This window comes from Meles meles, chromosome 7 (genome assembly GCF_922984935.1).
Source record: "Meles meles chromosome 7, mMelMel3.1 paternal haplotype, whole genome shotgun sequence".
Taxonomy (NCBI): Eukaryota; Metazoa; Chordata; class Mammalia; order Carnivora; family Mustelidae; genus Meles; species Meles meles.
This window is the reverse complement of record NC_060072.1, coordinates 87,085,059-87,107,238: the sequence shown is the minus strand read 5'-3', so window position 1 is coordinate 87,107,238 and position 22,180 is coordinate 87,085,059. Positions and strand designations below refer to the sequence as shown.

At 41.4% G+C, this 22,180-nt stretch overlaps 1 protein-coding gene and 1 non-coding gene across 3 annotated transcripts in view; one reads left to right on the top strand and one right to left on the bottom strand.

Annotated features, from left to right (window-relative positions):
• SPATS2 (spermatogenesis associated serine rich 2) overlaps window positions 1-22,180 on the bottom strand; it is a 158,882-nt gene that overhangs the window by 102,472 nt on the left and 34,230 nt on the right. The window lies entirely within an intron of this gene.
• LOC123947784 lies at window positions 1,309-1,414 on the top strand. The gene has a single exon (XR_006819823.1). It is a non-coding gene; the product is annotated as a U6 spliceosomal RNA (small nuclear RNA).

Sequence of the window (22,180 nt, the reverse complement as noted above, 5' to 3'; positions counted from 1 at the left end):
GAAACAGCTCAAGTGTCTATCGACAGATAAATAGATAAAGAAGTTGTAGTACATACATACACACACACACACACACACACACACACACACACACACACACAATGGAGTATTTCTCAGCCATAAAAAAGAATGAAATCTTGCCATTTGCAACGATGTGGATGGAACTAGACAGCAATAAGCTAAGTGAAGTAAGTCACTAGGAGAAAGACAAATACCATATGACTTCACTCATATGTGGAATTTAAGAAACAAAACAAATGAGCATGGGGGAAAAAAAAGAGAGAGAGGCAAACCAGGAAACAGACTCTTAACTATGGAAAACAAACTGATGGTTACCAGAGGGGAGATGGGTGTGGCAACGCGGGAACGGGGAAATAGGTGATGGGGATGAAGGAAAGCACTTGTGATGAGTACCAGGGGGTGTATATAAATGTTGAATCACTATATTGTAACCTGACACTAGTATTATACTGTAAGTTAACTGGAATTTTTTAAATTGGAATTTAAATAAAAACTTAAAAAATAAACATTTCTTCAGGTCTTCATTTACTGATAAAAGTACCCCTGTCACATAAAACTTATATTAAATACATGTGTATCCTTTTAATCGGTCTTTGTCAATTTAATTTTCAGACCCAGCCAGGATCTTAAGAGGTCAAGGAAAACTTTTTCCTCTTCTACAGAGCCTAAGGTAGAGAAAGACGTATGATTGAGTGTGGCTTTTGTCTAACAGAGTGAACCCCTCAAAAGGATTCACAGAGAATTCTATGTTGAGAAACACTGTCATCTTGGACTAAAAAAAGACAGTACAAAATGAAAAGAGGTTTTTGGGACAAACACCCCCTTCATGTTCAAACCCTATGGTTTAGGGTATTACTCAGCTACAAACAAAGGGTATGTTTTATGGAAAAGGAAGGCGAATTCAAAGGGCAAAACCAAGAGATATGAAGGATGGTTCCTCCGCAATACAGCAGAGCCCTAATCACAGAAGGGATGCTATGGGCCTGGCTGGATTTCAGATTTGCTGTGGGCCAGCAACTATTATGTTCCTTACATTTTTCTTTTATTTTTTAACAGAAGCATCCATAGTGTTTATCTTATGCCTGTCCACTGTTGCATATTGGGTGGCTAGGGAGAGATAACATTTCTCTTTAGCTTACAGGTCCTCAAAGTGAAAGTAATGGTACCCAGGGAGCTACACATGAGGAACACTATCCAAATAGTCTAACCTGCACCAGGATCTGCTTTAGATGACAAGATTCTAGACCTCAAGCCTGAGCATGATGACACATGAGGTAAGACCCCTTTGTGCTCACTTTGGCAGCACAGGCACGAAAATTGGAACAATACAGTTAAGACTAGCATGGCCCCTGCCCAAAGATGACATGCAAATTCTCAAATTTGTGAAGTGTTCCATATTAAAAACAGGGGCGCCTGGGTGGCTCGGTGGGTTAAAGACTCTGCCTTTGGCTCGGGTCATGGTCTCAGGGTCCTGGGATGGAGCCCCGCGTCCCTGCTGAGCAGAGAGCCTGCTTCCTCCTCTCTCTCTGCCTGCCTCTCTGCCTACTTGTGATCTCTGTCTGTCAAATAAATAAATAAAATCTTTAAAAAAAGGAAAAACAAAAAAACAAAAACAAAGACCCGTCTGAGAAGGGGTAAGTGTGTTTTGCACTTGGGAGGAATGTAAATTTGTGGCCAGAAGAACAACCAAAGTGGCTTTGAAATATGTCTGCATATTCTTGACAATCTTCCCAGAAAGAGGTGGAGTCTAATTCCCTTCCCTTTGAACATGGGTTGGCCTTAATGACCCATTTCTAATGAATAAAATGCAGCAGAAATGACACTGATTCTGAATTTAGGTCATAAAAGACAATACACCACCCTTCTGATTCTCTTATTCAGAACAAGTGCTTTTGGAGCCCTAAGCCTCCATGTAAGAATTCTGGGTGCTATGAAGCCCCTATGCTGGGACTACACAGAAACAGAGACAGTGAAGTTCAAGGAGTTATTTCAGATCCTCGTTATTTGCATTTCCCTGCTCAAGGGCCAGAGCTGTGAGTCTAGAAGGAAAGAACGCAAGGCCCATCAGACACAAGTGCATGAAAGAACTTGTACAAGAATCACTTAGATAAGCCTAGTCAACACCCAGAACCTTAAGAGTTCTGCACCAAGTTAGAAGTAGTTTTTATCCCTTGGCAATAGATAACTGTAACAGCGTGCCTGGAGACCCCAGCCTGAAATGCCAGAAGGTCACACTTACTTAGACTGCCTTGCTGTATATACCAACCAAATGACACCAAACAACATTTCAGCTCATCCAGCTTCTCTCCAGCACCCACCGAAATATTTGATTTGATCTTCATTTGATCACGCTAAAAGATATTTTATGACTGAACTAACATATACATAATTACAATGTGACAATTATGTTTCAAATTGTAAGCCAATGTTATTTAAAATCACCCACATTTATACACGTAGTCCATGTTTCTTATTATTTCAGTTTCATATTATTTCAGTTATTTTACAATTATTTTTGAAATGATTAAGTAATTTGAGACTGGTAGTCATACTACCTCCTCTACAATATAACACTAATTTGTGGTGTTGTCAAATGTGGTTATAGGGCGCCTGGGTGGCACAGTATTGGGCATCTGCCTTCGGCTTGGGTCTTGATCCCAGGGTTCTGGGATCAAGCCCCTTATCAGACTCCTGGCTCAGCAGGGAGCCTGCTTCTCCCTCTACAGCTTCCCCATGCTTGTGTTCTCTCTCTCGCTATAACGGTCATAAATGAAATCTTTAAAAAAAAAATGTGGTTATACCTGCAACAGAACTAGAATAATCATCACTAATATATAATAACTACTGTTTCTACGGTCTCTTCCTTTTTTTATAAAGAGGCATTTTTGCAGGCACCTGAGTGGCTCAGTCCGTTGAGGATCTGCCTTTGGCTCAGATCATGACTCCAACATCCCAGGATCAAGTCCCGTGTTGGGCTCCCTGCTCAGTGGAGAGTCTGCTTCTCTCTCTCCCTCTGCCCTGTTCATGCTGTCTCTCTCACTCTCTCTCAAATAAATAAATTTTAAAAAAATTTTTTAAAGAGGCATTTTTTAAAGAATTTATTTAATTAATTTATTTCTTTAGTGAGCACCAGCACGGGGAGGGGCAGTGGAAGGAGGAAAGGGAATCTCCAGCAGACTCTCTGTCCTGAGGGTGAAGCCTAATCTCATGACCTGAACCAAATCAGGAGTCAGAGATTCAACTAACTGAGCCCCCCAGGCTCCCCAGGTCTTTCCATTTTTAAATGCTGTGATCTAAATCCCGGGAAAATAAATCATCTGCATTTGAAGATACCCAATTCAATGTGTTTTAGATCACTGGCAGAGAATTAATGTTCACAGATTATAAACATGGTTAAGCTCACCTTCCACAGAGAAACTAAAACCACTGAGCCAAAACTAATTGGTCCCAGTAGAATGGAAGAAGACACTCTGGAACAGGAAGAGCAAGGAAGCCTGAGGTGAAGACAACTTACTCTGAAAAGTCTCCATTGTGAAAGCATTCCCAATTAGACATTTTAAGGAAAAAAGCCTTAATCGTCTATGCCACCAAATAACTAAAACATCCTAAATTATTTAGCAGCAGTTTAATTAACCTTTTTCACTCTTCCCTAGACTGTCAAATGTTTGATTTTTTTTTTTTTTAGCAAGCAAGCACTGAGAAGAAAAAGTCAAATATAATCACAATCAGTTTGAGAAGAAATTTTAAAGAATAAAATATGTGTTCTGCTTTAGATGTGATACTTTTTTTTTTTTAAGATTTTATTTATTTATTTGACAGACAGAGATCACAAGTAGGCAGAGAAGCAGGCAGAGAGAGAGGAAGGGAAGCGGGCTCCCTGTTGAGCAAAGAGCCTGATGCGGGGCTTGATCCCAGGACCCCAGGATTGTGACCTGAGCCAAAGGCAGAGGCTTTAATCAACTGAGCCACTCAGGCGCCCCTAGATGTGATTCTTTGACCACTGAATATTACTTATGCCCAAAGCTTGGGTAACTAAAAGGAAAGAGGTTAGTGTGAAAAGTCTATTTAACCCACAATATGGCTGATTTTAAAAATCAGCCTGGGTTCTAGGTCCTGATAGCACAGCTACTGAAAAGAAAAAAGGTTCTTTCTTACTCATAGGGCAAAAGTTTAGGCTCTATACAATTTTTTTTTTAAGATTTTCTTTTAAAGATTTTTATTTATTTATTTGACAGAGAGTGACACAGGGAGAGAGGGAACACAAGCAGAGGGAGTGGAAGAAGGAGAAGCAGGCTTCCTGCTGAGCAGGGAGCCTGATGTAGAGCTCGATCCCAGAACCCTGGGATCATGACCTGAGCCAAAGGCAGATGCTTAACGCCTGAGCCACCCAGGTGCCCCACAAATTCTGAAATAAACAAAGGTCACTTCCCACAGAGAATCCATAACTACTTCGTTCTTCCCTCCTCATGCAAAAGTCCCAATCCTTCAATAAAACTGACTTTGGGTGTCAGAAAAACACTAAACTTATTGAACTTAGTCACACTGAAGAATCAATATTTGAGAGTTCCTAACCTTCCTATGAGATTAAAGATTATAAATAGTATAATGCAACATAGTGGAAAACATTCTGGATTCCCCTCAAAAAATTCCTTTTAAGCTCTACATCAAGAAAATGTGCCCTTCGGGGTGCCTGGGTGGTTCAGTGGGTTAAAGCCTCTGCCTTCAGCTCAGGTAATAATCCCAGGGTCCTGGGATTGAGCCCCACATTGGGCTCTCTGCTCACCAGGGAGCCTGCTTCCCCATCTCTCTCTTTGCCTGCCTCTCTGCCTACTTGTGATCTCTGCCAAATAAATTAAAAAAAAAAAAAAAAAAAAAAGAGGGCGCCTGGGTGGCTCAGTGGGTTAAAGCCTCTGCCTTCGGCTCAGGTCATGATCCCAGGGTTCTGGGATCGAGCCCGCATCGGGCTCTCTGCTCGGCGGGGAGCCTGCTTCCTCCTCTCTCTGCTTCCTCCTCTCTCTCTGCCTGCCTCTCTGCCTACTTGTGATCTCTGTCTGTCAAATAAATAAATAAAATCTATACTTAAAAAAAAAAAAAAAAGAAACTGTGCCCTTCCACTTACCACCGTATCTTCCAGTACTGAATATAGGGATAAACACATTAGTGAGCACTCAAAACTGTGCATAAATGAATCGATATTTTGCCTTTATCTCCCATGTAAGAAACTTGCTTCTAGTTCCATTCTACCAGTAACAATCTCCAGAACCCTGGGGAAACTACTTGCTCTCTCAAGCTTTAGATTCCAATATACAACATAAAATGAGGTGAGATGGAGACTGGGGAGGAGGATTAGACATTAAGTCTCATGAGGGCAACAACTGTCTTATTCAATACCTCTGTAACCCAGTCTAATAAAGTGGCTCTTGTACATTCAAATATATACTGAATGAAGTTTCTCCCAGCCCTGACTCCGTAATTCTTTATCATTTGCTTAAATTACATTTATTTTCTAAGCATGCAGTATATAGTCCAACATTCCTTCTCTATACTCAGCTCAATTAATAGTAAAGGACTTTTATTTTATTTTTTTTTAAAGATTTTATTTATTTGACACAGAGAGATCACAAGTAGGCAGAGAGGCAGGCAGAGAGAGAGAGGAGGATGCAGGCTCCCCGCGGAGCAGAGAGCCCGATGCGGGGCTCGATCCCAGGACCCCGAGATCATGACCTGAGCCGAAGGCAGCGGCTTAACCCACTGAGCCACCCAGGCGCCCCAGTAAAGGACTTTTAAAACTAGAATACTGGGACACCTGGGTGGCTCAATCAGTTAAGCGTCTGCCTTCAGCTCAGGTCATGATCCCAAGGTGCAGGGATGGAGTCCAACATCAGGCTCCCTGCTCAATGGGAAGCGTGCTTCTCCCTCTGTCTGCTTCTCCCAGGGCTTGTGCACTCTCCCGTGCTCACTCACTCTCTCTCTCTGACAAATGAATAAATAAATCTTTAAAAACTAGGGGTACCTGGGTGGCTCAGTTATTAAGCATCTGCCTTTGGTTCAGGTCATGATCCCAGTGTCCTGGGATCGAGCCCAACATCAGGCTCCCTGCTCTGCAGAAAGCCTGCTTTGCCCATTCCCCCATTCCCCTCCTTATGTTCCCTCTCTCCCTGTTGCTGTGTCTTTCTCTGTCAAATAAAATCTTTAAAAAATAAATAAAAATAAAAAGTAATAATAAATAAATAAAACTAGAATACTTCTAAAATCTTCTCCACCTCTTCACACAGGTGCATGAATGGTATTATTTATCCCCTAGATGTAGTTTTTAAAAAGGTAAGACTGCGGGGGGCAGGGGGGTGCTCCTGGTGACTCAGTCAGGTAAGCACCCAAGTCTTGATTTCACCTCAGGTCATGATCTCAGGATTGTGAAGTTGATCCCCGTGTCTGACTCTGCCCTGGCTCTCCCTCTGCCACCCCCATCATGCGCTCTCTCAAAAAAATTAAAATAATAAAAATAAATAAAATAAAAAGGTAAGATGTGGACAAAGACAGGATGCCAGAAGCAATACAATTTTCCAGATTCTTCTGAGCTGGGTTTTACAGTTTAATTTTACTATGCTACTTAAATACACTATTAGAAGTACCTGGAATAGTGAGGTTAATCCATTGCAATCCAAAATGTGTTCCAAAGTCAAACACAATGTATTATCTATTCTGTATGTCCATCCTCTAGCATAAGTGATTGAGAACTGTACACATTTATTTCAGCTCATGCTTTTCATAGCATACAACCAATAACTCCCACCAACTCATTATCTAGAGTTCTTTCTGTAACACCATATAAAAGCTGGTATTTAAAAGGATTTTGCACCTCGGAACACTATCATCTCCAATTTAGGTGTAGCGTTCAAAAAGTTGGCCCATCTCTGCTATCGGGTAGTAATGCCTGAATAAATTCAAGAACTTCAGCTCAAATAAGTTATTACAGTTGACATATTCCCAAATCATCCTAATAATTAAAATCTAGTAACAACTTTTGAAATATTAACCCATAACCTCACTAGTAATTTAGAGTTTGTACCCTTCCACTTAGCATTTACTTTGTGTTCACTCAGTCACCTACTGTGTGCCAGATATCGTTCTGGTCCAAGGGTCAGCAAACAAAATTTCTCAGTAAAGGGCCAGACAGCAGACACTGTAGGCTTTACAGGCCATATGGTCTCTGTCAACAGTACTCAGCTCTGCTGTTGGTGTCAGAGCAGCCACAGACAATGCACTGATGTATGAGCATGGCTGTGTTCTGATTCAAGTTTATTTACAAAAACAGGCAGCTGGCCATTTTTTTGGCTTGCCAGTCCCTATTCTACACCTATGGGGAGACAACAGTGAAATAAATTTTTAAAATTAAAATTAAGGGCGCCTGTGTGGCTCAGTCATTTGAGCATCTGCCTTCGGCTCAGGTCATGATCTCGGGGTCTAGGGACAGAGCCCCACTTTGGGCTCCCTGCTCAGTGGGGAGTCTGCTTCTCCCTCTCCACTGCCCCTTCCCTTGCTCATGATCTTTCTCACTCTCTATTACTCTCTCTCAAAGAAATAAAAATTTAAAAATTTCAAAGTTAAAATTAATTAATTACATATGCATATGCACACGGCCTATCGCATGTTGGTAAATGCTATGGAGAAAAAGAAAACAGGGTAAGGGAAATAGAGCCAGGGCCTCACTGATACGGTGACATTTGAGCCTTACACCTAAAGAAAGAAAGAGGGGAAAAAAAAAAAAAAAGAAAGAAAAAGAAAGAGGAAAGGCCATGCTACCAATACAGGAGAAGCATTTCAGGGAGAGGTACTAGGAAGCATAAAGACTTTAAAGAAGGAACAACCTGGATCTTAGAAAAAAAGCAACAATGTCACTGTGGCTGAAGGGACATGAAGAGTAAAGAGTCATAGGTAATTAGGCCAGAGAGGTAAACTGAGAACAGACTCTACAGTCTTTTAGGCCACTGTCAGAACTTGGTGTTTTACTCTGAGATGGAAAACCACTGGAAGGTTTTGAGCAAAGGACTGACAATCTAATTTGACTTATCAGAGGATCATTCTGGATGCGTATCGAGACAAGAGCAGAAGTAGGGAATAAGCCAGAAGGCTAAATGTAGTAATAACCCAGGAAAGAGAGAATGGCAGTTTGAATCTTGGTGGTAGCAGCAGAAATGGTGATCAGATTCAGTATGAATCCTGAAGGTAAAACGTGATCAGATGGGAAATGCTGCAGAGACAGAGGCATCAAGGATGAGTCTCAGGTTTTAGGCTCAAGTAACTGGAAGGATAGTCTTTATGTCCTAATAATGGGGATGGCTGTGGGAAGAAGCCAGGCGGAAACATTAAGTTTGAGATGCATATTAGACATCCACGTAGAGACATTAAGTAGGCAATGGAGTATACAAGTTTGAAGTTATTATACTTTTACACTATGCCTGTTCCCAGTATGTTCAATCTCTCCAACAGGTACAAAATCCTTAAGAACAAAAACACCTCACTTTTCACTTTACTCACAAGTATTAGCCTCAAACGATCTGCTCCTACTTTATAATACAGTTCTAATAAGATTAAATTTCTAGGTTCTGAATCTATAAAAGACAGCAACAGCAAATTTAAAGAAGGGAGAAGGAGCTGTAACTGATAGCTGACAAAGGAATAGATACTACAAAAAGCTGACAGAAACTAGAGATATCTAACATTCTGAGATTATTTACTATACGATCAAGCAGCTGCATATAAATTTAACTTAGTAGTCCCCGAAGGTCTTTTGCTATAGCACAAAATATTCCTAATTATCTTTTTTTAAAAGATTTTATTTATTTGACAGAGATCACAAGTAGGCAGAGAGGCAGGCAGAAAGAAAGGAAGGGAAGCAGGCTCCCCACTGAGCAGAGAGTCTGATGTGGGACTCGATCCCAGAACCCTGGGATCACAACCCGAGCCAAAGGCAGAGGCCTGAGCCCACTGAGCCACCCAGGTGCCCCCCTAATTATCTTAAATTAAGTTGAAAAATCAACTTTTCAATGACATCATACTTTTAAAAAATATTGTGATTTTAAGTGGAAGAAATGGGGATGCCTAAGTGGCTTAGTTGGTTAAGCGCCAGCCTCCAGCCAGGGTCCTCGGAATGAGTCCAGCATTGGACTCCTAGCTCAGCAGGGAGCCTGGTTCTCCCTCTGCCTGCTGTTCCCCCTGCTGGTGCCCTCGGGCTCTCTCTCTCTCTCTGTCAAATAAATAAATAAAAACCTTTTAAAAACAGGGAAGGAGCCTCGGTGGCTCAGGTGGTTAAGTGTCAACCTTTGGCTCAGGTCGTGGTCTCAGGGTTCCAGGTCCCTGGGTCTCAGGGTCTCAGGATCCAAGGTGGTGCTCAAACTCTACCTTGGGTTCTCTGCTCAGTGGCAAATCTGCTTCTCCCTCTCCCTCTGTGATCACTTTCACTCTCTCTTAAATAAAATCTTTAAAAAATAAATGTATTAAAAAAATAAATGAAAGAAATGGCTGGCTTAGTCAGTAGAGCATGTGACTCTTGATCATGAGATTGTGGGTCTGAGCACCACACTGATTGTAGAGATTACTTTAAAAAAATAAAATAAAATCTTAGGGGCACCTCGGTGGCTCAGTTGGTCAAGCATCTCCCTTCGGCCCAGGTCATGGTTCCGGGGCTGGGATGGAGCACCACACTGGGTTCCCTTCTTCCTCTCCCACTCCCCCTGCTTGTGTTCCCTCTCTCACTGTCTCCCTCTGTTAATTTTTTTTTTAATTAATTAAATTTAAAAAATAAATTTAAGGGGAAAAGGGACCCCCGTCCCCAACCAGATACCTGGCTGGTTCAGTCAGAGAAGCATACGACTCTTGATCTTGGGGTCAGGAGTTGGAGCCCTATGCAGGGTGTGGAGATTACTCAAATAAATAAGCAAACTTAAAAAGTTTGTTGGAAGAAGGGAAGAAATAGTATGTAAGAGTTGATATAAATTATTTGAAAATTTGATGTGTTATTTCATAGTATTTGTTACAAGGGAGCAAATGGAATTACTTACATGAACATCACTGAATAAGCATTTATTTTGGACTCACCCTGTGCTGGAAATGATGGATATAAGAAAAAGCAACCTATCATTCAAGTTTAAGCCTCTTCTTGAGGGATGGAAATATAAACAACTAATTGCAGTACAATGTGATCGGTAGACTGAAAACAGACTTTGAATTAAGATATCTGGGTTTGAGGGCACCTGGGTGGCTCAGTGGGTTAAAGCCTCTGCCTCCAGCTCAGGTCATGATCCCGGGGTCCTGGGATCGAGTCCCGCATCGGGCTCTCTGCTTAGCAGGGAGTCTGCTTCCCCCTCTCTCTCTGCCTGCCTCTCTGCCTACTTGTGATCTCTGTCTGTCAAATAAATAAATAAAATCTTAAAAAAAAAAAAAAGATTTTAAGATATCTGGGTTTGAATTTTGCCACTAGTCTTGGCTTATGGTTTGAATTGCTAACCATTAACTTGCCAGCCATTCAGAAGAGGTAGCAGGCCACAGCTGACCTATGAGCAGTGTCTGCCACCCCTGGCGTACAGGAATATTGGGGGTGTATATGGTGATCAGAACAGATGATTTTGTTCCCTCTTTCCTGGGTAAGGAAGGTTTGGAAGTTGAAGAGACACAGAAAGTTGAGCTGTGGCTGCTAGACATGTAACTCTCCTCCCCATTCTCTTGGCCTAGGTAACTGTGGCTCGTCTTTCAGGTCTCTGCTCCCAGGTGGCTAACCTGTACTCTTCCCCTCCCTACCCTACCTGAGACTAACCTGATGCTTTTACTACAGGTTTCCAAAGAACCCTCGCTATAAAGCCTTCACATTAAATTAAAATTTCTGGGGCGCATGGGTGGCTCAGTGGTTTAAGCCACTGCCTTCGGCTCAGGTCATGATCTCAGGGTCCTGGGATCGAGTCCCGCATTGGGCTCTCTGCTCAGCAGGGAGCCTGCTTCCCTCTCACTCTCTCTGCCTACTTGTGATCTCTCTGTGTCAAATAAATAAATAAAATTTTTAAATAAATAAATTATAATTTCTGGTTTAACTGTCTTTCCTGCTAGATTGTAAATCCATGTAAATGGGAACCTTTCTACATGCTCAACATGATATCTTGAACATCTAGCCTAGTGCTTGGCACATAGTAAGTGCTGATAAATAGCCACTGAAATGAATGAATCGAACAATAGCTGAGTCTCCCGCCCAGCAACAGCTCTTTCAGGAACCTGTCAAAACGCAAATCCTTGCAGGCATTTGGGTGGTTTAGTTGGTTAAGTGTTCAACTCTTGATTGCAGCTCAGGTCATGATCTTAGGATTGTGAGATCAAGCCCCGAGACAGGCTCTCTGCTGAGCACAGAGCCTGCTTAAGATTCTTTCTCTCCCTCTCTCTCTATGCCCCTCCCAGCCAGACCTCCTTGTACTCTCTCAAATAAATGAATAAAACAAAACAAACAAAAAACACAGATGCTTGGGCAGATTCCCTCCTTCCAGACAGAACTTTACTCTTCCCTCCCAGGACATGGATCAAACTCTTTCCCTCATCTAACTCCGTTTCCTAGGCCCCATTTCAGGAATCTAAAGCAAAGTCTCTCTGAAACTTCTTCCCTCCTCTCCCTTTCCAACCCTGATGGTAAGACTCCCTAATTCCTTATTGTAATCCTGCTACAATTTTCCCAGCAAGCTAGTAACAGCATCATTTACGAATTTCCAGAATATCTAGGCTACTTAAGAACAGGGTACTGAAAACATCTAGATGTTGTACTCTAAGTGATCAATAAAAAAGGATGAAAAAAATAGAGGCAGGGCAGGTAAACAACAGGGAAAAGAACAGGAAATTCTGGTTTTTTACTAGCTGCATTAACAGCTTCTCAATGGACCACCTTAGCCCCAAGAGCAAAGAGCAAGTAATGGAGCCGCAGCCCCTCTGCCCCTCCCCCAGGCTCTACAGCCAGCACCAGCACGAGAAGGCAAGGGACCCCTTTACTCTGTGGAGTATCTTCACACACCTCTATCCCTCATCTGCTTACACTACAATTTGCCTGAGACATCAAGACTAATCTCCTTGCGATCTCTCCTTCTTTAGATCACTTACCACAAGAACCCCAGGACTCTGGAGTCATTCCAAATCCCCAAGCTCTCATTCCCATATGGCTAAGTATATTCCCTTTAACGAACTGCTCCCCTCTCCTACTCCTCCTCAGTTTCTGCTCCAGTTGAAATCAAGTTGCTCTGAGGCCACCGCTCTCTCTACAGTCCTATCTGTGGTCGCTCCTCTGCCGCCCCCTTACACTCCTGGGCCTTGGGCAGAAGAGGTGGGTATTCATGTTGTCCCTCACCTCTGCTTCCAGATTATTCCCCTTTCTTCCTTCCTAAAAAAGCTTCCAGTCAGAAGATGCCGCCATAACCCACCCCTCTGCTGAATTCATGGAGCTATGCCTGGATCCCTTTTTCTCAAGCCTCCCAGATTTTAGTTCCTATCTCACTGGCCTGTCATAATTCCAAGTGATTCACTCCCTCACCTAGGTGACAGCTGTGATACTTGGCCTTCTCAGTTTCTTGACCACCTTGTGTGCAAACAACCCTGCCCTCTACTCTACTGTAGCCACTCACTCCCTCAATCAATATCCTGTCCTAGAACTCACCAACACAGTCACGACAGTTCCTCCGTAATCTCTACTTCATCTACACCCCACCTATCCATCACCACTCCCTGTCTTTCCAGGTTGCTCCCTCCAGCACCCCAACTCCAACAATATTTTGACCCCTCCAGGAATTACAAGCCATTCAGATCTTCATCTCCTGCCTTAGCTTAGAGTTCAAAGTCCATTATGGCTTGACTGAGGTTCACTCTCCCGCAAGCACTTCAAGTGTCCTGCCCCCTCCCTCACTTCATCATACCCCCCAGGCAGAACACCCACCCTTATTAAATACAACTCCCTGTCAAACAACTAAATACTTCAGGACATTCCAGAGACAAGTGGAAATTTGAAAACTGCCAGTTAACTAGATATTAAGGAACTCTTAAATTTTTTGGTATGGTAATGGTATTTTTTGCAAGCATCCATATATCTTAGAAATATGAAATATTTGTGCATAAAACATGATGTCTGGAGTTACTCCAAAATAATATGGAAGGGTAGAAGTTGCTAAGTGTACAGATAGAAGGAGACTGGCCACTAGTTAGTATCTGCTGAAGCTGTGGAACGAGTACATGATGGCTCTATTTTTATATTTGTATTTGTATTTTTTTTAAAGATTTATTTATTTGTTAGAGAGAGAGAGATCACAAGTAGGCAGAGAGGCAGGCAGAAAGAGAAAGGGAAGCAGGCTCAGGCAGGGAGCCTGATGCGGGGCTCGATCCCAGGACCCTGAGACCATGACCCGAGCCGAAGGCAGAGACCCAACCCACTGAGTCCCCCAGGCGCCCCTGTATTTGTATTTAAAGTTTTCCCTAATAACATATTAAAAACAAAAAAATACAATTGTCTCACTACTCTGCCTACACCACAGTTAAATGTGGCTTTGAAATAAAAAAAAACATGTACCCACACATCCATATTAAGCAATCTCACTTAAAATTCACAATCACTAACTTCAAATGGTGCCTTAGCTCAACCCGAAAATCCTACGACTTCTGCCTTATCCATTCATTCTCCCACATCCTCATAGGTCCATTTCATGTCATCTCCTTTCTCCTCAAGCCATCAACACCTGTTCTCCATCTTCATTCCTGGCTGCTGCCCTTCCTTCCATTTTCTCAGTGGAAAAGGAAGTACTCAACTACCACTACAGGCATGGGCTCCTTCTTGCCCTGTCTTCCCTGTTATTTACTGTGGATGAACCAACCACTTCTGTCTATAAGGCCAATGCTGCCACTTGGATACCAGATTCCAAGCCCATTCCCCGTTGCCCAGCCTCTTCCCATTCCCACCTCTATAACAGCACTGTTTCTTTCTCTATGGACCCTCTCCATCAGCATTATATAAACACATTATTTGGGGGGTGCCTGGGTGGCTCAGGCGGGTTAGGCTGCTGCCTTCAGCTTGGGTCGTGATCTCAGCGTCCTGGGGTCAAGTCCCATGTCAGGCTCTCTGCTCAGCGGGGGGCCTGTTTCCCTCTCTCTCTCTCTGCTAGCCTCTCTGCCTACTTGTGATCTCTATCTGTCAAATAAATAAATAAAATCTTAAAAAAAGAAAAAGGTAAAGGTTAATCACTGACTTCTGTGGCAAACTTTAAAAAAAAAAATCTTTTAAAAAAACAAACACATTCTTTGGGATGACTGTGTAGCTCAGTCGGTTAAGCAGTTAAGCGTTTGCCTTCAGCTTAGGTCATGATCCCATGGTTCTAGCGTCAAGTCCCACATTGGGCTCTCGCTCAGCGGGGAGCCTGCTTCTCCTTCTGCCTGCCATTCTCCCTGCTTGTTCTCTCTCTCTCAAATAAATAAAATCTGGGGCGCCTGGGTGGCTCAGTGGGTTAAGCCACTGCCTTCGGCTCAGGTCATGATCCCAGAGTCCTGGGATCGAGCCCCGCATCGGGCTCTCTGCTCAGTGGGGAGCCTGCTTCCCTCTCTCTCTCTGCCCGCCTCTCTGCCTACTTGTTATCTCTAATAAATAAATAAATAAAATCTTAAACACACACACTCTTATTTCTATTTTATTATTCTTTTTTTACTGAGGTATAATTGATACATAACATTATAGCTTTTTCAGGTATACAATTATTTCTCCCATTTTAAAAGACAACTCCTTAACCCCAATTTCCCCTCCAGTTATATATCCATTTCTCTGCTCTCCATGACAGCAGAACTCTTAGAAGAAGCTGTCTATGCTCACTACATTCAAATTCCTCTCCTCCCTTTCTCTTTCAAAATCACCCCAATGGCTTTTTATTTCCTGATTATTCCACCAAACCCTCTCCTATCAAGTTCAGCACCAACTTCCAAATTGCTAAATCCAATGGTCATTGCTCAGTTTTCATCTTATTTATATATCCACAACATCTGGCACACCATATTCTTATTTTGTCTAAACGTTACCCTCTCCAGGACATCAGCTCAATGAAGACAGGGACATTTCTTCTGTTCACAGTTACCTTTCCCCCCACATTTCAACATCTCTGAAATCCAGGCACAACTGATGACATATTTGAATTGTTATATTTCTTCAAAGCACCTATGACATTACCAACCCAAAACAATCTTTTTTATTTTTTAAGATTTTATTTATTTGAGAGAGAGAGAAAGAATGAGAGACAGAGAGCATGAGGAGGGAGGGTCAGAGGGAGAAGCAGACTCCCTGCTAAGCAGGGAGCCCAATGTGGAATTTGATCCTGGAAGTCCAGGATCATGACCTGGGCCGAAGGCAGTCACTTAACCAAGTGAGCCACCAAGCCACCCCCTAAAACCACCTTTAATTAGAATTTCTGCTTGTCTGTTTTGTACACGTGAGTATCAAGTGTGAATTCTGACTGAGAACCAGTTCAAATCTCCAAGAAAGTTTTTCCCCTCCTACACAACACCAGGATTGAGACGTGCCTTCTGTCACTTTCTGTGTGGTGGGTTTATTTCTCATCTACATTTTCATGTAGTTTCCCAGCTTTATGTAGGGCCTTGTAGAGCCTACCCATCGTGGGCCTATTTTCTTTTTTTAGTAGTACATAAAATAGTGATGTATCTTACAACTGATAGTACCAAAGTAGCAATACAAGCATATTATTTACAGAAATAGAAATAAATACAAAAAAGTGTTAACTAAAAAAGTTAAAAGTCCCTCTGAGGAAAGCAAAATAAATGAGGAAAGGAGCTTTTTTTAAAAACAAATTTTACAGAACTATTTGATTTTACACACCATGTACACATGTAACTTTGATAAAAATGAACCTTAAAACTTAAGAGAAGAAGGGCGTCTAGGTGGCTCAGTGGGTTAAAGCCTCTGCCTTCGGCTTAGGTCATGGTCTCAGGGTCCTGGGGTGGAGGCCCACATCGGGCCCTCTGCTCAGCAGGGAACCTACTTCCTCCTCTTTCTGCCTGCTTCTCTGACTACTTGTAATCTCTGTCTATCAAATAAATAAATAAAATCTTTAAAAAAAAAACCTTAATAAAAGAAAAATATTAAATAATCTTTGTGAAAAACAGAGGAGAGAGGAAAATGTACGTGGACATGGGGGGAAAAAAGCAGGGGTCAGAAGGTAGGAAGCCCTTGACTATCTACCTAGCAAGGGCAGAATAATGAGAAAGGACAAAAACAAAGGGAAGAACAGCTTTGCAAGGAGGACTGAGCACAAAGCATGCTGAAACCACCAAAAATTTAAAAAAAAAAAAAAAGAAGCCAAAATAGGTTGTTTAATTGAAATCGTAGGGAATGATACAGGAATAGATCTTTTCAACTGAGCTCCGTATTTCCCATATTACCTAATGTCCATCTCCATTTGGATATCCATTTTTCACATCCATTTGAATACACAAGTAGGATTCCATTTATTTAAAGTAGAAGATACAAACTGAACTAGTGACAGAAAGCAAATCCGTGGTTGCCTGTGGGGGGACAAGGGAAGTAGAGGAGAAGGCATGACAAAGGAAATGAGGAAGTTTTGGGGGGTTATAGATATGTTCATTATCTTGACCCCAATGATAGTTTCACAGTATATGTCAGAATTTATCAAACTGTCCACCCTAAATACATTAGTTTATTCTACCTCAATTATACCTCAAACACAACACCTATTGTTATAAAGTTGGTTTGTGAAAAACAAAACAGGGAGAGCCACAGATTAGAAGAACATTTGCAATGCATACAACTACAAAGGATTAGTATCCAAATGTATTAAGAATACGTATCAGTTTAAAGAAAAAACAATTAAAAAGAAAAATAAGCCATGGCAATTAATAAATAATACACAAGAGAGGAAACTTAAAAGACAATAAACAAATTGAAATGTGTTCAAACTCACCAACAATGGGGGAAACGCAAATGAAAACATAAAATAGTATGATATTCGTAAGATCAGCAAAAGTTATAAAGAACCAATAAAATTCAGGATTGTCATAGAGCAAAATGAATTCTTATATCCTACTGATGAGTGTATTGAAACAACCTCTTTGGAAAACATTTTGATGATATCTAGAAAGTTAAACATGCATAAACCTTAAGACCCAGAAACTCTACTCTCACTCATCAGCACAATGAAACATGTAGAAAGTTCACACTAGGGACGCCTGGGTGGCTCAGTGGATTAAGCCTCTGCCTTTGGCTCGGGTCATGATCTCAGGGTCCTGGGATGGAGTCCTGCATCCGGCTCTCTGCTCAGCAGGGAGCCTGCTTCCCTCTCTCTCTGCCTGCCTCTCTGCCTACTTGTGATCTGTCTGTCAAATAAATAAATATACTCTTTAAAAAAAGAAAAAAAAGGTTCACACTACAACATTGTGATGGTTAAAAATTGGTTAAAAAGGCTGGGGGGCACCTTGGTGCCTCAGTCTGTTAAGGATCTGACTTCAGCTCAGGTTGTGATCTTGGGGTCCTGGAATTGAGCCTCATGTTGGGGTCCCCATTCAGTGGGAAATCTGCTTGGCCCTCTCCTTCTCCCTCTGCCTCTTCCTCTGTCATGCTTGTTCTCTCTCAAGTAAATAAATTCTTAAAAAAAAAAAAAAAGAAAAAACAAACAAAAAAACCTTGGGGGTATCTGGGTGGCTCAGTCGGTTAAGTGTCTGACTCTTGATTTTAGCTCAGGTCACTATCTCAGGGTTGTGAGACAGGGCCCTGTGTAGGACTCCATGTTCCGTGGGGGAGTCTGCTTGGGATTCTCTCTCTCCCTGTCCCTTGCCCGCCCCCCCAGCTTGCACACACATGCCCTCTCCCTCTCAAATAAATCTTTAAAAAAAAATTTTTTTAATTTTATTTACTTTTTTCACAGAGATCACAAGTAGGCAGAGAAGCAGGCAGAGAGAGAGGAGGAAGCAGGCTCCCTGCTGAACAGAGAGCCCGATGTGGGGCTCGATCCCAGGACTGGTATCTTGACCTGAGCTGAAGTCAGAGGCTTTAACCCCGAGCCACCCAGGTGCCCCTAAACCTTTTTAAAATTTTTTAAAAAATTAAATGTAGGGGGGCGCCTGGGTGGCTCAGTCGTTAAGTGTCTGCCTTCGGCTCATGATCCCAGGGTTCTGGGATTAAGTCCACATGGGTCCTGCTCAACAGGATCGAGTCCACATGAGTCCTGCTCAATGGGAAGCCTGCTTCTCCGTCTCCCATCCCCCGCTTGTAAACCCTCTCTCATGGTCTCTGTCTCTGTCAAATAAATAAATAAAATCTTTTAAAAAAAAGAATAATAAAATAAAATTAAAATTAAATGTATAGCCACATAACCAAACACCTACAGAAAACTTAAAATAAATTAGAGCTACATTTATTAACAAGAAACAAATTTCAAAAACCATGCTGAGCAACAAAAAACAAACGGCCAAAAGATAAGCACAATGATGATGAATTTATAAAATTTAAAAATTAAAATACTATTTTCTTTCTAAGAAGCCATAGATAAGACACATTATCCAACAAACCATAAGAAAAAACTCTCCAGTTAAACTATAATCAGATGTAAAAACACATCACAAATGCAAAGATTAAATGGGGAGTTGGGGAAATATGCATCTTAGAACCAATGAAATACTCTTCTGTATAGTTTGTGTACATATATCTAGTGAAAATTTTAAAAGCATGCAAGAGACTACCTGTCACTGAATATGTTATAGTGGCTACCTCTGGGGAAAGGGGGGCAACATAACTGCCATGTTTTCTTTAAAAAAAGAAATCTGGGGGCACCTAGGTGGCTCAGTTGGTTAAACATCTGCCTTTCACTCCGGTCATGATCCCAGGGTCCTGTCAAGCCCCACAGCAGGGTCCCTGCTTAGCAGGGAGCCTGCTTCTCCCTCTCCTTCTGCCTGCCATTCCCCTTGCTGTGTTCTCTCTCTGTTAAATGAATAAATGATATCTTAAAAAAAAAAAAAAAAAAATCTAGGGCATCCTGGGTGGCTCAGTTGGTTAAGCATCCGACTCTTAATCCAGTTAGGTCTCACTCTCATGGTCATGAGTTCAAGCTCCACACAGGGCTCCAAGCTGGGCGTGGAGCATATTAAAACAACAACAACAAAAACCGAGGCATCTGGATGGCTCAGTGGGTTAAAGTCTCTGCCTTCGGCTCGGGTCATGATCTCAGGGTCCTGGGATCGAGCCCCACATTGGTCTCTCTGCTCAGTGGGGAGCCCACTTCCCCCCTTTCTCTGCCTGCCTCTCTTCCCTACTTGTGATCTCTCTGTCAAATAAATAAATAAAATCTTTAAAACAACAACAACAACAAAAACCAACTCTGATGCCCAAATTGTGATCTTTAAATACCATTTCCCAATAAAGAAATCAGGACTTCTTAGAGAAATGGCTGATTCCAGGTTTATAGAAGGAAATAATCAGATGAAACTGGGATATTTTCTTGTGTCTACAAACAGGAAATCAATCCAATAGCTATTGGGGTCTCATTAAAAGAACACAGGAGTCAACATAAGACAATATTAACACCAATAAGAATTAATGTCTATAGTGCCTAAAATACATCATATACATAAAAATCCCGACTCATAATCATGCTCTAAAACACAAAAAACTCATTGGTCACTTTTGGAGGTTAGTAGGGATTAACTCATTTCCTTATTCTAAATACTGACGAAGAGAATGAACCAAAGCATTTATTCTGCTTCTTCTGTATAAATCATATTTTACAGTAATCAAAGAGATAATGAAAGAAAATTCCACTTTATAGAAGGATTCCAGCTCATAAATATCGAATAATAATATTAGAAAATTGCCATTTTGAAAGCCTTAATGAAAAACTGGATCTAGGCAACAAAGACCATGGCTGTAAAAACCATTAGATAAAAGACTCATGGAAAACTTTAAGAGGAGGATGGATCATGATGAACTTTAAGAGGAGGATGGATCATGATGACAGTCCCCAAACCCACTGATCAAAAGAAGGGAGTGGAAAAGATAGATGATACTAAGAATGGAAAAAATGTTGATAATTGCTGAAGCTAGATGAGAATATATGGGAGTTCATTATATTCTTTCTACATGCACGGAATGTTGAAAATTAAATAAATTTAATTAATTAATTAAATAAATAAATTAAGTCAATGTGAAAAAAAGATATGAAGCAAATTGGCATAAGATGAGACAAAGCACAGGTATTTCCATATTATTCTATTTTTTTTTTAAGATTTTATTTATTTATTTGACAAACAGAGATCACAAGTAGGCAGAGAGGCAGGTGGGGGCGGGGGGGGGAGGCAGGCGCCCCACTGAACAGAGAGCCTGATATAGGGCTCTATCCCAGGACTCTTGAGATCATGACCTGAGCCGAAGGCAGAGGCTTTAATCCACTGAACCACCCAGGTGCCCCTCTTTATTTTTAATCTGTGCATTTAAAATACTTTACTGTAAACAAGATTTAAAGTAAGACTAAAATACCAAAAAATAAAAACAGTCTGGGGTGGAAAAAAGGAATGTGAGGTAAGGCATTCTAAGTTTCTTGTATTGTTCAGAAAGGCAGGGATATTAATTTTAGAGATCAATATGTCTGCATATTAAAATTAAAGAGTTAATTATTAAAGAGAGAAATACAATGTTCAACTTCAAAATCAATGAAAGAAAAAAGGACTCTTGGGACACCTAGGTGGCTCAGTTGGTTGAGTGTCTGACTTCAGCTCAGGTCTTGGTCTCAGAGTCCTGGGATCGAGTCCTTGCATTGGGCTCCCACTGAGCAAAAGTTAGCTTGTACGTCTGCCTCTCCCCTGCTCGTGTTTTCTTTCTTTCTCTCAAATAAATAAATAAATAAAATCTTTTTTTTTTTTAAGATTATTTGTTTACTTGTCAGAGAGAGAAAGTGAGAGAGCACAAGCAGGGGAGCAGTAGACAGAAAGAGAAACAGACTGCTTGCTGAGCAGGAAGCCTGATGCGGGACTCAATCCCAGGACCCTGGGATCATGACCTGATGCTTAATTGACTGAGCCACCCAGGCATCCCAATAAATAAAATCTTTTTTTTTTTTAAAGATTTTATTTATTTATTTGACAGAGAGAGAGATCACAAGTAGGCAGAGAGGCAGACAGAGAGAGAGGAGGAAGCAGGCTCCCTGCGGAGCAGAGAGCCCGATGCAGGGCTCGATCCCAGGACCCTGAGATCATGACCTGAGCCGAAGGCAGCGGCTTAATCCACTGAGCCACTCAGGCGCCCCTCAATAAATAAAATCTTAAAAAAAAAAAAAAAAAAGAAGAAAGCAAAACGGGCTCTCTCTATATACGTGTAACAGAAACCAAATAAGAAGCATGGTTAAAAAAAAAATAAAATGGCAGGCATGAGTCTAAAAGTATCAGTAGTCACACTAAGTAAGAAAAGATTAAACTTATCAAAAGACAGACTGTCAGATTGATTTTTTAAAAAATCCAACTATGGGGACACCTGGGTGGCTCAGTCAGTTAAGCCACTACCTAAGGCTCAGGTCATGATCCTAGCGTCCTGGGATCAAGTCCTGCATCAGACTCCTTGCTTGGCAAGGAGAGACTTGCTTCTCTCTCTGCCTCTGCCTGCCTCTCTGCCTGCTTGTGTGTACTCGCGCGCTCTCTCTCTTACTGACAAATAAATAAGTAAAATCCTTAAAATAAAATAAAATAAAAAATAAAAATCCAATTATGTACAGATCACCAAGATACACTTAAAGGAAAGTGAGGCAAAAATTTGGGAAATTAAAACATATATTCCACAAATATTAATCAAAAGAAATCTCAATATTATTACTATCAGACACAATAAGATTTAAAGCAAAAATCATTAACATGTAGTCATCAGGAGAGAGCCCACAGGATTTATCACAAGAAAACTACTTACTGGGGTGCCTGGGTGGCTCAGTTGGTTAAAGTGACTGCCTTCGGCTTGGACTGTGATCCTGGAGTCTCAGATCAAGTCCCACATTGGTCTCCTTGCTCAGCAGGGAGTCTGCTTCTCCCTCTGACCTTTCCCCCTTGTGCTCTCTCTCTCTCTCATTCTCTTAAATAAGTTAATAAAAACATTAAATTAAAAAAA